This window comes from Entelurus aequoreus, linkage group LG05, assembly GCF_033978785.1.
Source record: "Entelurus aequoreus isolate RoL-2023_Sb linkage group LG05, RoL_Eaeq_v1.1, whole genome shotgun sequence".
NCBI lineage: Eukaryota > Metazoa > Chordata > Actinopteri > Syngnathiformes > Syngnathidae > Entelurus > Entelurus aequoreus.
Window position 1 is genome coordinate 64,304,916 of NC_084735.1, and position 16,040 is coordinate 64,320,955.

At 38.6% G+C, this 16,040-nt stretch overlaps 1 pseudogene; it reads left to right on the top strand.

Annotated features, from left to right (window-relative positions):
• Positions 1 to 16,040, top strand: part of LOC133650892 (neurexin-2-like) — a 489,617-nt pseudogene that overhangs the window by 27,344 nt on the left and 446,233 nt on the right.

The following is a 16,040-nucleotide window of genomic DNA, read 5'->3' on the forward strand; positions in this document are numbered from 1 at the left end:
CTAATTTAAGTGTACATCCATCCATTCATCCATTTTCTACCGCTTGTCCCTTTCGGGGTCGCGGGAGTGCTTGAGCCTATCCCAGCTGCATTCGGGCGGGGTACACCCTGGACAAGTCGCCCATACAATGTTTTATTCAATTCCCGCAAGAACATAAGTCATCAATCCATGTTCAGTTCAGCACGCATTAGGGCCATTTCCCGCTTTTGACAGGTTTGCCTCCATATTGGCAGGTCTGGATGCCCTTCTTCCACATTTGCATTTAAAGACAAGATCAGCAAATGCCGCTCACTTAAACAGCAATTACGTACATAGTTAATGCATGCCTTTAAGCGGCGTATCTTCATCGCTTATTTCCAGACATAAAATCTGTAGGCATGCCAACAAGTGTTAATGTTGTGTGTCCTCCAAAGGTCACATGCTGTTACAGTGACACTGTTTGGACTAAAGGTGTCTCCGTCCTCAACCTCGCCCACCGCCATTTCCTTACTAGCGTAAACAGGGTTATTTTCATTCACATTACAACGTGTCAGAGACTATTACCGTACTTGTAGTTAACATTTTAATAGACATTTAACGGGTGACACAGTTAAATACAAACCACACAATGAAGCACAATACTGGACTGCTTTTAAGTTGTACAGTTAAGCAAGGAAAACTAGGATTAATTATTAACATATGCAGTAATAGTGACAAATAATACTGGGTTTTGTGATTAGCTTTTGCATTCGTTTTACTTATATGAAAGCACTTTATGAGCTTCAGACAAATGGACCATTAAACATACATAATCATGGACTTAGTCTCACCCCGACAGTGGCAGTTCCAGTTTTACTGGCACCCTGTGCTGAAGCCTCCTTTAGCACTGGCCACAAATAAATATACAGTTGTGGTCAAAAGTTTACATACACTTGTAAAGAACATAATGTCATGGCTGTCTTGAGTTTCCAATAATTTCTACAACTCTTATTTTTTTGTGATAGAGTGATTGGAGCACATACTTGTAGGTCACAAAAAAAACATCCATGAAGTTTGGTTCTTTTATGAATTTATTATGGGTCTACTGAAAATGTGACCAAATCTGCTGGGTCAAAAGTATACATACAGCAATGTTAATATTTGGTTACATGTTCCTTGGCAAGTTTCACTGCAATAAGGCGCTTTTGGTAGCCATCCACAAGCTTCTGGCAAGCTTCTGGTTTAATTTTTGACCACTCCTCTTGACAACATTAGTGCAGTTCAGCTAAATTTTTAGGTTTTCTGACATGGACTTGTTTCTTCAGCATTGTCCACACGTTTAAGTCAGGACTTTGGAAAGACCATTCTAGAACCTTAACGGTAGCCTGATTTAGCCATTCCTCTACCACTTTTGAAGTGTGTTTAGGGTCATTGTCCTGTTGGAACACCCAACTGTGCCCAAGATCCAACCTCCGGGCTGATTACTTTAGGTTGTCCTGAAGAATTTGGAGGTAATTCTCCTTTTTCATTGTCCCATTTAAAGCAGTGGTCCCCAACCACCGGGCCGCTGACTGGTACCGGGCCGCACAAGAAATTTAAAATATATATATATATTATTATTATTATTTTTATTTTTTATTTTATTAAATCAACATAAAAAACACAATATATACATTATATATCAATATAGATCAATACAGTCTGCAGGGATACAGTCCGTAAGCACACATGATTGTATTTTTTTATGAAAAAAAAAAAAAAAAATACCCCCTTTCTCCTCCCGGTCCGTGGGACTAATTTTTAAGCGTTGACTGGTCCGCAGCTACAAAAAGGTTGGGGACCACTGATTTAAAACACCAGTTCCATTGGCAGCAAAACAGGCCCAGAGCATAATACTACCACCACCATGCTTGACAGCTCAATGTTTGTTTCATCTGACATCACATGGACAAAGATAAGACCTTCTGGAGGAAAGTTCTGTGGTCAAATTGAGCTGTTTGGCCACATTAGCCAGCAATATGTTTGGAGGAGAGAAGGTGAGGCCTTTAATCCCAGGAACACCATCCCTACCGTCAATCATGGTGGTGGTAGTATTATGCACTGGGCCTGTTTTGCTGCCAATGGAACTGGTGCTTTACAGAGAGTAAATGGGACAATGAAAATGAGGATTACTTCCAAATTCTTCAGCAGAATTGGTCACATTTTCAGTAGACCCATAATAAATTCATAAAAGAACCAAACTTCATAAATGCTTTTTGTGACCAACAAGTATGTGCTCCAATCACTCTATCACAAAAAAATAAGAGTTGTAGAAATTATTGGAAACTCAAGACAGCCATGACATTATGTTCTTTACAAGTGTATGTAAACTTTTGACCACGACTGTATGTATATTTTCCCCTCATCCTTGTGGCCCACAGCTGATGTCATGACCATATTGACCCGAACAAGCCTGAATATAAGAAGACACCAAACGTTTTAAGATAAAAATGTTCCATTTATCATATTTAATGTTCCTCTTACTTAGCTGCTTGACGGTTGTTGTACACTATTCACTTTAGCCGCCAGATAACAGTAGAGTGTTGAATATCTTAAAATGTGTTTTATGGCAATTCCAACTTTGACCACAGTGTCAAAATGATTACCTTCCCACTCTTCATCTAATGCGAGATCCACCCATATGAGGGGTTTAAAAATAAATCGGTACAAACCAGTGGCGTGCAGTCACTAGAGGCAGGGGAGGCGGGGCCTCACCTGCCATCATAGAAAGAAAAAAAATGTAAAAAGAAAAAAAAAAAAATTAAATTGTTATATGTATCCAGTGATTATACTTCACCAGTTTTAGATAATTTTTATTTTTATTTTCACATTTGCCGTTCAAATACTGAGAAGAGACGGTGCGGTGATCAGCAGCCAGTTGAGGCACGTCACTGATTTGTGCCTCAACATGGATTGTGCACAATGACTCGGCTAACTGCTGAGCTGCTGTGCAGTGAGACTGTATTGCTATATGAATTATATCAGCTAACTAAACTATGGCATAGTTTAGCTAGCTGAGGTATATAATGTACAGTGTATTTTGTCAAAAACTGTATGTGTGTAACGTATTTCTTGTGTTGAGCATTCATAAATCTGCTGCAAAAGACGTACTGGTTGAGGCTCGCAGTAATCCGGCCTCCTGGTGGTAGAGGGCGGTAGTGATCCCAGAGATCATTCCTCGGCCGCAGAAGAAAAAAAGAAAAAAAAAAGTTTGCAAGTCAATTAGTGCAGCGATTGTTTATTTCCTCTCGCCTGGCCTTGTATTAAAAACATGGAGGATTACATATGTAAAATAAAACAGTTTTCTAAACTGGACTTTCAATCGAAGCAGGAGGTAATAATTTAAGGTAGACCAACGCCGGAGCTAAAAGGTTTGCTTTTGACTTCGGGACAGAAGACCCATTCTTTTCAAACGGCGTGGTACACACGCAAAGGCTGGCTGTGTGGATGTCCAGCAAGAAAGGTAAGACCATAATAATATTTTTTTTATTAAATGTGCTTTTTTGTGTGCTACAGTTGTGTAAAGAATGCTGGTATGAGCTTTTAAACATAACCCGTTAACTGCTGCCAATCACATGGTGAATAAGATACTATTTAGGGTTTATATGTTTGTAAATCTGACTGTGATGATGCAGTGCCTCACCAGAAATTAACCTCACCGCACGCCACTGGTACAAACTGATAATTGATTTTAACTTTAGAGATATGAATACATATTTTGGGGATCCGCTGGATATGTATAGCATAGTGTGGATCTGTCAATGTCCGGTTGGAAAGTCATGAATTGGTTGGTTGAAGATCTACTACGAAATATGGACGCTCTCATTTTGCGAGATTTCTGTGATGACCTAATACAAGCGACAGCGCCGAAACCGTTAACAAACAATGCACCCCCAGATATTAAATCTAAAATGTGTTTAATGTTTGGATGTTTTTTTTAAAGAATGATTCATTGAATAAGAATAAAGCCATTTGTAGCGTTTCGAGAGCAGCAATAAAGTAGCTAATCCAAGCACTTACCTGTTGTGATGACATCGAGACACTCAAGCCGGCGATGAGGGAGCTAAGGATGCTAATGCTAGCAGACCTACCGACTGGTTTGAAAGGCTTGCAGCCCCAACTCTGCGAGGTAATCACATCACCGACTACACTGTTCATTAAGGATGTATACCAAGTACCGGTACTTTGTTTTTAATTGGGTCAGTCCTTCTGGACTAAAGATACTGCGTCTGTTTTGGTTTTTTTGTTCAGCTGATGGTCGTAATTATGACACGCTGTCAAACTCGGTTCAGCTGCTGCATAACAAATCAGCTTGGAATAATCACAAATAGAAGCAACGCCACGCAAAAGTTTGTAACACAACAATTCATCCTCAAAAATGTTTAAGTGAAAGCCACTTAAAAGGGAACTGCACCTTTTTTTTTTGGAATGTTGCCTATCGTTCGCAATCTTTATGAGAGACATAACGACGGTTGTATTTTTTTAATGCATTCGAAATAGGAAATACAAGTATTTGAGCTTGTACACCAGGGGTGTCAAACTCATTTTTTACTCAGGGGCCGCCTGCAGGAAAATCTATTCCCAAGTGGGCCGTAATGGTAAAATAATGGCATGATAACTTAAAGGACGTGGACTATGGAGTGGTTGTTTTCCCGAGATGCAAGTGAACTTGGACTGGACTTGACGTGAAGGTAGTGACATCTTTAATATTTTAACTCAAAAAGCTCAAAAAAGGTATAAACAAATGGCGCGCACAATGGCGGAGAACAAACTATGAAACCAAAAAAGTAGCACAAAGGCAATTAACTAATAAAACGAAACAAAAACACTTACTGTGGCATGGCATGAAGCATGAACTATAGTGGACATGAATATCATGGGTAGCAGTAGCATGAATGGATAGGTGGATAGCATGGTATGAAAGGATAATGTCACCAGGACGAACAACAGAAACAGACAGGCTTAAATAGCAGTGACATGATTAGTGACAGGTGTGCGAGTGCAAAGCGTGAGGCAGGTGCGTGACGAGGACAGGTGAAAACTAATGGGTAGTCATGGAAACAAAAACAATGGAGCGTAAACAGAAACTAAAGAGTCCAATAACTAAACAAAACAAAACATGACTAAAACAAAACATGATCACACAGACATGACAAAAATAAAGACAACTCCAGGTGGTTTTCTTTGCTTTTCTTAGGCCAAAAATAGAACAAGCACATTATGAAAACGTACAAATCACAAATAATCCTCTGGACAAAACATTTCGAGTTTGTTGAAAATTCTGAGGTAATTGGTACAGCTTCAAAAACACATTGGGCCCCATTCAGCAACCGTTCTTAAGAACACATTTTGTTCTTAGGCCCACTTACGAAGTTTTTAAGGAGATTTTTGTATTCACCAATGTTTTTTTAGCTGGGATTTGTTCGTAGGTAAGAACAAAATGTACGAGTGCTCCAGAGCACTCTTAGGGTGGCCTATTTGTTCTTAAGTGTGACAAGAAAAGACAAATTAAAACATGTATTGCAAGCCAACCCTGAATGTGCCGTCAAATATGAAAAACAAAACAAACAAACATACATAGTGTATGTCAACATAATCATAAAGTGCACAATTGGGCTGGAGCTGAACCCGTACAATACGTACAATAATATGTTCCTAAATAATTCCCCCTGTGTCGCTATTTAAAGCAAGCCTTTATAAAACAAGCACGCCCTATTAAACGCAACATATGTGAGTTGGCATTTAATGAAAACACGTTAAAGCGTCCATCCTCGTTCAGGTCGGCGTTCTCGATGTGTGGCTTCACGTTGCACACCTCTCAGTTTCATCCATCGTTGTTATTTTGTGACAGCTTGAGGAAAGGAAGCCGGGGGGGGGGACGACAAAAAAACTGCACCGTGAAACCAAAATGTGCTCCGGCAGCATTATCAGTACCCGTTGAGACATAAAACACAATATTACCTGGCCAGCATATACATTATGCAGTTACAGGGCTCCGAAGACGGCCAGAAAACGAGGCTCAAATCTATTACACAGCAAGAAATAGATAGCTGCAGTAACCACTCTTTCATATCCAACCATCTATCTATTGTCTCTGTCTTTTGTGCGTAGTGCTGACACTAACAAATATTATTTGTATTCACTTCTCAAATAGTCGACTAATCTAAACGACTAAGAACATTTTGTTAATTTGTTCGCTTTGCCTTATAAGGCATAGGTCTTGTTAGGCTTCTCGTGTAATGTTTATACTTGTTTTCAAGGCGGGATTCAAAACTTTATATATATATATATCTATATATATATTGTTTTTTTCTATTGCGGACACTTGACAATATATATTACAGTATCTTATTTGGCAAATAAAATATAATGAAAGCATTTCAAAGTACAAACCCCGTTTCCATATGAGTTGGGAAATTGTGTTAGATGTAAATACAAACGGAATACAATGATTTGCAAATCCTTTTCAACCCATATTCAATTGAATGCACTATAAAGACAAGATATTTGATGTTCAAACTCATAAACTAAATTTTTTTTTTGCAAATAATAATTAACTTAGTATTTCATGGCTCAAACACGTGCCAAAGTAGTTGGGAAAGGGCATGTTCACCACTGTGTTACATGGCCTTTCCTTTCAACAACACTCAGTAAACGTTTGGAAACTGAGGAGACACATTTTTGAAGCTTCTCAGGTGGAATTCTTTCCCATTCTTGCTTGATGTACGGCTTAAGTTGTTCAACAGTCCGGGCGTCTCCGTTGTGGTATTTTAGGCTTCATAATGTGCCACACATTTTCAATGGGAGACAGGTCTGGACTACAGGCAGGCCAGTCTAGTACCCGCACTCTTTTACTATGAAGCCACGTTGATGTAACACGTGGCTTGGCATTGTCTTGCTGAAATAAGCAGGGGCGTCCATGGTAACATTGCTTGGATGGCAACATATGTTGCTCCAAAACCTGTATGTACCTTTCAGCATTAACGGCGCCTTCACAGATGTGTAAGTTACCCATGTCTTGGGCACTAATACACCCCCATACCATCACAGAGGCTGCCTTTTCAACTTTGCGCCTATAACAATCCGGATGGTTCTTTTCCTCTTTGGTCCAGAGGACACGACATCCACAGTTTCCAAAAACAATTTAAAATTGGACTCGTCAGACCACAGAACACTTTTCCACTTTGTATCAGTCCATCTTAGATGAGCTCAGGCCCAGCGAAGCCGACGGCGTTTCTGGGTGTTGTTGATAAATGGTTTTCACCTTGCATAGGAGAGTTTTAACTTGCACTTACAGATGAAGCGACAAACTGTAGTTACTGACAGTCAGTTGCTGAAGTGTTCCTGAGCCCATGTGGTGATATCCTTTACACACTGAAGTCGCTTGTTGATGCAGTACAGCCTGAGGGATCGAAGGTCACGGGCTTAGCTGCTTACGTGCAGTGATTTCTCCAGATTCTCTGAACCCTTTGATGATATTATGGACTGTAGATGGTGAAATCCCTAAATTCCTTGCAATAGCTGGTTGAGAAAGGTTTTTCTTAAACTGTTCAACAATTTGCTCACGCATTTGTTGACAAAGTGGTGACCCTCGCCCCATCCTTGTTTGTGAATGACTGAGCATTTCATGGAATCTACTTTTATACCCAATCATGGCATCCACCTGTTCCCAATTTGCCTGTTCACCTGTGGGATGTTCCAAATAAGTGTTTGATGAGCATTCCTCAACTTTATCAGAATCAGAATAGTTTTATTGCCATTGTTTGAGAACGGGTTCACAAACTAGTAGGGATGATACTCGAAACCGGTTTCCCCGGTTGTTTGATAAGAAAAGAACCGAGTCCTCGGACTCGAATCCCTTTTTGAGAACCGGTACCCGTTATCGAGACCACTATAGTAAAGGAAAAGAGTTGATTCTTTATTCGAATCCCGTCCCGACCAGAAATGCTCCGTGGGACATCACAAGAATTGACGTCATGTAGCTCAGTCATTAGGCGCAGATAGCGAAAGCAGGAAAACAATGGACGGGAAAAAGCGCTCCAAGGTGTAATAAAGTTAAAAAAAAAAGCTATAATCCATCAAATAACTTTACTGAGAGATTTTAGCAGGGTAAAACACATGACGAACACTTTTAAGACCAACCGGAAACATAGCAACCAGGCTAGCAACGCACCTCCTTTACGGCAGCTGTCGCAACGTTCTTAAAACAACCGCAGCACATACATATATATATATATATACAACATATCTCCCTTTTTTAACTTTTGTTTTTCTTTCCTTGTAAACAAAACAAAATCACACTGTAGATGTGTTGTCGGTCTAATTATAAATAATGCAGACGAGCCGTGTTGGCTGAGTTCTTGACGTTTACTTTCACAGCGTGGCAACATGCAACACTTTCCGGGGCTACCCCGCATGCTCGTAACTCCCGTTGCATGCTGGGTAGTGTAGTTGTTATATTCTCTAGCTCATAACATTTTTCCCACTATAAAGAAATCATGTTAACTCAATAAAGTTTATTTCTTTTTTAGCTTCAACTTTTCATTTTTTAGCATTGTAACCACATTTGCAAATAACTTTTCTCTTCATAGAATTTTCTTTCAATAAAGAAATAAAGTGCAAACATGTCAAAGCATCATAACAAACAGTTAAGTCAAATAGCAGCAGAAGTGCACTTTTTGGAGAGCTGTATTATTTTCAGTTTTGTGCCCAAGGGACTGATTTTATTTAACACTATATTATTATTTATACACCTATAGTGATCACAGAGACAGGTTGTTTTTGTGTTACTGTATATATTTGTTTCTCTGAAAAATCCCACTTAATATACTTTGGGTAACAACAGTCAATATTTATTTATTTTATTTTATTTTTTTAGGTGGGTAACAGTCAATATTTATTTATTTATTAGATTTTATTTTTCTATTATATAATAAAAGTGAGCTTTTGTTAAACCAAATATTGTGTGTTTTTTTTCCATATACAACAACCTATCTGGACTCGATAAGAGAACCGATAAGGAATCGGTTTGATAAGAGGATTCGATAATAGGCTCGAACTCGATAATTCCTTATCAAACATCATCCCTACAAACTAGGAATTTTTCTTGGTGCAATCGTGCGACATAAAACACATATAACACATATTTGGTAATAAAAAGAGCTGTAACTGAGCTATCAGATAGACTTAGAAGGAATTCAAGGAATTCAAGGAGCTGCTGTTAGGAGTTATTGTTAATTTGCCTGATGGCCGAGGGGAAAAAACTGTTCAGGTGGCGGGAGGTGTGGGTCTGGATGGAGCGTAGTCTCCTGCCTGAGGGGAGAGGGGAGAATAGTTTGTGTCCAGGGTGAGAAGAGTCAGCTGTGATCCGACCCACAAGCTTATTATCAGTATTTATTGCCACCTTTCCCAACTTCTTTGTCACGTGTTGCTGGCATCAAAATCTAAAATTAATGATTATTTGCCAAAAAAAAAATGTGTATCAGTTTGAACATCAAATATGTTGTCTTTGTAGCATATTCAACTGAATATGGGTTGAAAATGATTTGCAAATCATTGTATTCCGTTTACCCCCCGCGACCCCGAAGGGAATAAGCAGTAGAAAATGGATGGATGGATGGATGTATTCCGTTTATATTTACATCTAACACAATTTCCCAACTCATATGGAAACAGGGTTTGTAGGTTAAAAAAGCTCTTTATTTGGCTGTTAACGTAAACAGTAATCCCTCGTTTATCGCTGTTAATTGGTGTAAGGGCTGGCTGTGGTAAATAAATGTAATTTTTTTTTTTAGCTAGATCATAAAAAAAACCTCTTTATGACCTTCCAAATACGTTTTTAATATTAAGAGAGCCCCCCCGACATGAAAGAACACTCACATAGTCACCATTACACTTGTTGACTTCAATAGGAATGCTGTCTGAGGCTGAGCCAATCAGTGGCCTCGATACTGAACAGACTGCTCTGATTGGTTTGATGACATCTAGCGGAAATACTACTGTACTATTTCTATGTTTTGTTCATTGAGTAATTTCTATCATACTTGCCAACCCTCCCGTTTTTAGCGGGAGAATCCTGATATTCAGCGCCTCTCCCGACAACCTCCCGACAGAGATTTTCTCCCGACAAACTCCCGGTATTCAGCCGGAGCTGGAGGCCACGGCCCAAAAAAAAAAGTCTGCCGCAGCTGCGATTGGACCTGACCAGCCTCCGGGTACAAGTACTGGAGTACCAATTTCTTGCCAGGGAAGATCTTCCCCAGGAAGCGAGGATTGACCGGTTTTGGGCCATGCTAGGGAGAGATGGAAGATTCCACACTCTCGTGCATTTGATGAAAGCACTTTTGTGCGTGCCACACAGCAATGCATCATCAGAGAGGGTGTTCAGCATGGTTAGAAAAATAGTGACAGAGAATAGAAAGAGGATGGACAATTCAACCCTTAACAAAGCATTGTACTTTCAAGTACAACAATGAGTAGATGAGTGTTGTGTGTGTGTGTGTGTGTGTGTGTGTGTGTGTGTATATGTGTAAATGTGTAAATTCATAATCCACCTGGTGCCAGTGATATGTTGAAGCGACAGCAGTGTGGAGCTGCATTTTGCCACATACAGTTGTGGACCGTCACATATATATATATATATATATATATATATATATATATATATATATATATATATATATATATATATATATATATATATATATATATATATATATATATATATATATATATATATATATATATATATATATATATATATATATATTGACTTTTAGTGAATTCTAGCTATATATATATATATATATATATATATATATATATATATATATATATATATATATAGCTAGAATTCACTAAAAGTCAAGTATTTATATATATATATATATATATATATATATATATATATATATATATATATATATATATATATATATATATATATATATATATATATATATATATGAAATACTTGAGTTGGTGAATTCTAGCTGTAAATATACTCTCCTCTTAACCACGCCCCTAACCGCGCCCCCGCCCCAACCACGCCCCCCACCCCCGACCAAGCCCCCCCCCCCCTCCCGATATTGGAGGTCTCAAGGTTGGCAAGTATGATTTCTATGCTTAGAATGTTTCATTTGGCCCAAACTTTGAAGGCCATGGACAGCACGGTAAGGTATTGGTTGGTTGGTTGGTTGGTTTGAATTTATTTGGAACATGTATGCAATTACGAGTGATGTATCATCTAGTTTACACATTTAAATTTCTCTTTACAACATGTTCGAAAAGGAATGGGAAGAAGCCAAGCTTATTCAATCCTACCCCTTTTCCAATTCATAGCAATTTAGTAGCACATATTTACTTCCTGTCCTCATTTTGTAACACAATTTACATCAATGAACACAACAAATCTCTTAATAATAGTTAAGTCAGTTATGGTTCACATATTAGAATAATAATATCTACTTTTCAATAGGGTTAAAGATGTTCATCAAAATTATTCTTCCTTGTACTTTTTAAATACTTTGTTTGAACAGCCTCTTAAACTGGATCATATTAGTACATAGTTTGACTTATTTGCTTAGTCCATTCCCTGATTTAATTTCACATAGTGATATGTCAAATGTCTTCATAGTAGTTACTCTCCACTGTAACTCGGCGAAAGTGTACGAAGCACCCATTCTTCTCTTGTTTCACTACTTTACATTCAAGATAGTTTAGCGGTCAACATGTCTTTTTGCCTTCTGCTGCTCTTTGCTTGGTGTGCTGTATGTTCAGCTATTTCTCGTCTTCCAGTGATACCTGCACTTGTAAGAAATGTGGTTTATTTGCTGTCATGGAGGCGAGGACTAGTAACATAAAAGAGTGTACAGACCTACTTTATCTACCTCTAGGACAGTGGTTCTCAAACTTTTTTCGACCAGGTATGTACCACCCCAGAAAAATATTGGCTCTCCAAGTACCACCATAATGACCGACATTAAAATACAGTAGCGTAGTAGGCCTAAATCGCCAGTAAAAACAATACAAAGGTTTTATTTACCATGTATATGTATTTGTTTTGTCCTGTAACGTCACACAAAGTTTGAACAGTAACGCTGTGTTTGAATATTTAATTAAGTGATTCTTTGGTGTACCACTAGATAAAGCCTTCCAGTGACGTGCGGTGAGATTCATGGCTGGTGAGGCACTGACTTCATCACAGTCAGATTTACAAACATATGAACCCTAAAGAGTATCTTATTCACCATTTGATTGGCAGCAGTTAACGGGTTATGTTTAAAAGCTCATACCAGCATTCTTCCCTGCTTGGTACTCAGCATCAAGGGTTGGAATTGGGGGTTAAATCACCAAAAATGATTCCCGGGCACGGCGCCGCTGCTGCCCACTGCTCCCCTCACCTCCCAGGGGGTGAACAAGGGGATGGGTCAAATGCAGAGGACAAATTTCATTACACATAGTGTGTGTGACAATCATTGGTACTTTAACTTAACTTTAAATTTACACATGCAAACTGTAGCACACAAAAAAGCACATTTAATAAAAAAAACGTTATTATGGTCTTACCTTTACTTATAAATGAAGTCCATGCGCCGCTCCTTCTGAACAAAAGCATCGATCACTTGTTTATAGAAGTCTTCCTTATCTTTCGTCAGTTTTAAAAGTCTCTCTGTCTCGATGGATATCTTCCTTTAATTATTACCTCCTGCTTCGATTGAAAGTCCAGTTTAGAAAACTGTTTTATTTTAGATATGTAATCCTCCATGTTAAAAGTCCAGGCGAGAGGAAAAAATAAATGATCGCTAACTGTTGCTGCTTGTTGTCACTTATTCTGCAGCCGAGTAGTCACAAAAATGATCCCTGGGATCACTAGCGCCCTCTACCACCATGAGGCGGGATTACTGCGAGCCTCAGCCAGTGCGTCTTCGCAGCCGTTTTATGATTGCTCAGCACAAGAAATATGTTACACAAATACAGTTGTTGACAAAATACATTGTACATTATATACCTCAGCTAACCAAACTATGGACATGTATAATATAATTCATATAGCAATACGGTCTCACTGCACAGCAGGCCAGCAGTTAGCCGAGTCATTGCGCAATCCATGGTGAGGCTCAACTGGCTGGTGACTCACCGCAAGTCTCTTCTCAGTATTTGAACAGCAAATGTGAAAATTCAGCGATTTTGAATAAAAATAATCTAAAACTGGTGAAGTTAAATGGAAAATAACTTTATAGTATAATCACTGGATACATATAACAATTTAATTTTTTTTTTTTCCTTTTTACATTTTTTTTCTTTCCATGATGGCACGTGAGGCCCCGCCTCACCTGCCTCCCCTGACTGCACGTCACTGAAACCTTCATATGGGAATCATTGCTCTAGCAGATCAACAGTTAAACGATGCCTCGGCTTTAATTTTCATCGTTGATCGCCTCGACTAACGGCGTCAGCACCAGCAGTGTGTTCAAAGAAAATGCATGAGCTAAAACACGAGAGAGCGAAATGCACCTTGGCAGAGTGTCAGTCCGATAAAACACTTCATCTGTGTCACGTGACACAACAAATGGCACCAAGTGACAGCTAACTTTTAAAAAAGATAAATAAATAGATAAATACTTCGATGCAGCTCGGCCAGTTGAAGCATTGGGACTGAACTTGCATCAGATTTGCGGCGCTCCCGGGGTCTCTCGCTATCTCTGTTTCAGATCTCTCGATGAATCTTTCTCTTTTATTCCAGACACCTCCGTCACGGGTACAGACATTCATCTCTTGCTCGTACCCACACAGCTCTCCCAGGGGAGTGATTGCAGCCTGATGTCGTATACAGCTATGTGACGGTATGTTGACATTGATTGATTGAAACCTTTATTAGTAGATTGCACAGTTCAGTACATATTCTGTACAATTAACCACTAAATGATAACACCCGAATAAGTTTTTCAACTTGTTTAAGTCAGGGTCCACGTAATCAATTCATGGTACAAATATATATTATCATTATAATACAGTCATCACACAGATTAATCATCAGAGTATAAACATTGAATTATTTACATTATTTACAATCCGGGGGGTGGGATTCGGAGGGTTTGGTTGATAACAGCACTTCAGTCATCAACAATTGCATCATCAGAGAAATGGGCATTGAAACAGTGTAGGTCTGACTTGGTAGGATGTGTACAGCGAGCAGAGAACATAGTGAGTTCAGATAGCATAAGAACAAGTATATACATTAGAAATACATTTGATTTTTTACATTTGGTTATTTACAATCCGGGGAGGTGGGATGTGGAAGGGGGAGGGTGTTAGTCAAGGGTTGAAGTTGCCTGGAGGAGTTGTTCTACTCAGTGGCCTAGTGGTTACAGTGGGCAACCTGAGATCGGTAGGTTGTGAGTTCAAACCCCGGCCGGGTCATAACAAAGACTATAAAAATGGGACCCATTACCTCCCTGCTTGGCACTCAGCATCAAGGGTTGGAATTGGGGGTTAAATCATCAAAAATTATTCCCAGGCGTGGCCACCGTTGCTGCTCACTGCTCCCCTCACCCTCCTGGGGGTGAACAAGGGGATGGGTGAAATGCAGAGGACAAATTTAACTTAACTTCTATTAAGAAACGGACAGGTGTTCCTTTGTATCACACACACGACAACGTTGTCAGAAGGGAGTGTAATTTACATGCCAGGCCAGTAGTTGGCGATGTCATTGCACATATGCTGTACCCACTTGTTGTTCTAGTGCTCTGTGTTGGTCTATTTAGATGTAAGGAGCCAAATTAAGACCAAAAGTTTTGTAGTTGAATATGGTTAAAATTAGGTTTTATTGTTGCATTTTCACACTTTTTTTTCCAAGTTCAATATAATAATAATTCACTCTGGTAATTATTTAAAATGAATCCTTTATTTTCATGTATCACTTCGATTCATTTTGATATTTGAGCTTCTGGGGTTTTTTTTCAGATTCAAATCTTATCTTTTACACTTTCCAATTATATGTGTTCAGTTTTAGATCTTTCTTTTTTAGATGCAAATATTTCTTAGATATATATATATATATAAGGTGCTTGTTGCTAAAGTATCTTTACAGGGAAGTATCCATTTTTTTAAAACTTTGTTTAAATACACAAACAGAAGTGTCGTTAGTTAGCAAAAAGTCAAATGCAAGACATATACTTGAATGGGAACTGCACTTTTTTTGGAATTTTGCCTATCATTCACAATCATTATGAAAGACATGATGACGGATGGATTTATTTATTTAATGCATTCCAATTATTAAATAAATCCGATCAAAAGACTGCTTACAATGTAGCCTATGGGAGTCACTCTATTCTGCCTATAAAAGCCTGTAAAAAAACACCCAAACTCCTCCATTAGGGTTTTACATACATGATGTAAATATATAAGTAATGTAGTAATGCGTACATTTATAATAACATTTAATATTTATGTATTTTGATCATTAATTTCGGCACATTATTTTCAAAAACACATCACATTAGCTTTTTTCCTACTTATTACTCACTTTTTGAGAGCCAACAAACATGATAAAACATCACTTACTGTACAATGTCTGCTGTCATTAGGATGTCGACTGATAGGATGTTCATTTATTACTATTTGGATGAAGAATGACTCATAAACCTCACAAAGAAAAGAGGGTGGAACCAAGCGTCTTCTCGTGTCGTTCTCGCCATTTCCGGGCTTAAATTGACTGTCAAAGTGTACCAACATTGTTCTTCTACTATCCAAGTGAGAGGCATTTTTTATGATCTAGAATAAACTTTCATGAGCAAAGGAAGCGAGGACGCAGCAGACATCTCGATGATGTAAACATAGGGACACAAGCTAGTGATCACGGCGCCGCTAAAAAATAGTTGGTATGCGTTAGCGCTTATAATAACAATATCACTTATACTTGGTTAATATTCAAGTCACGAAATGTAAATGGAGCATTGTTGGCGCTTTTTGAATGGTTACTTATCAGATTTTATGTGCGGAATAAAGGACCTTCCATTAGCTCCGCTGTAAGCAGACTT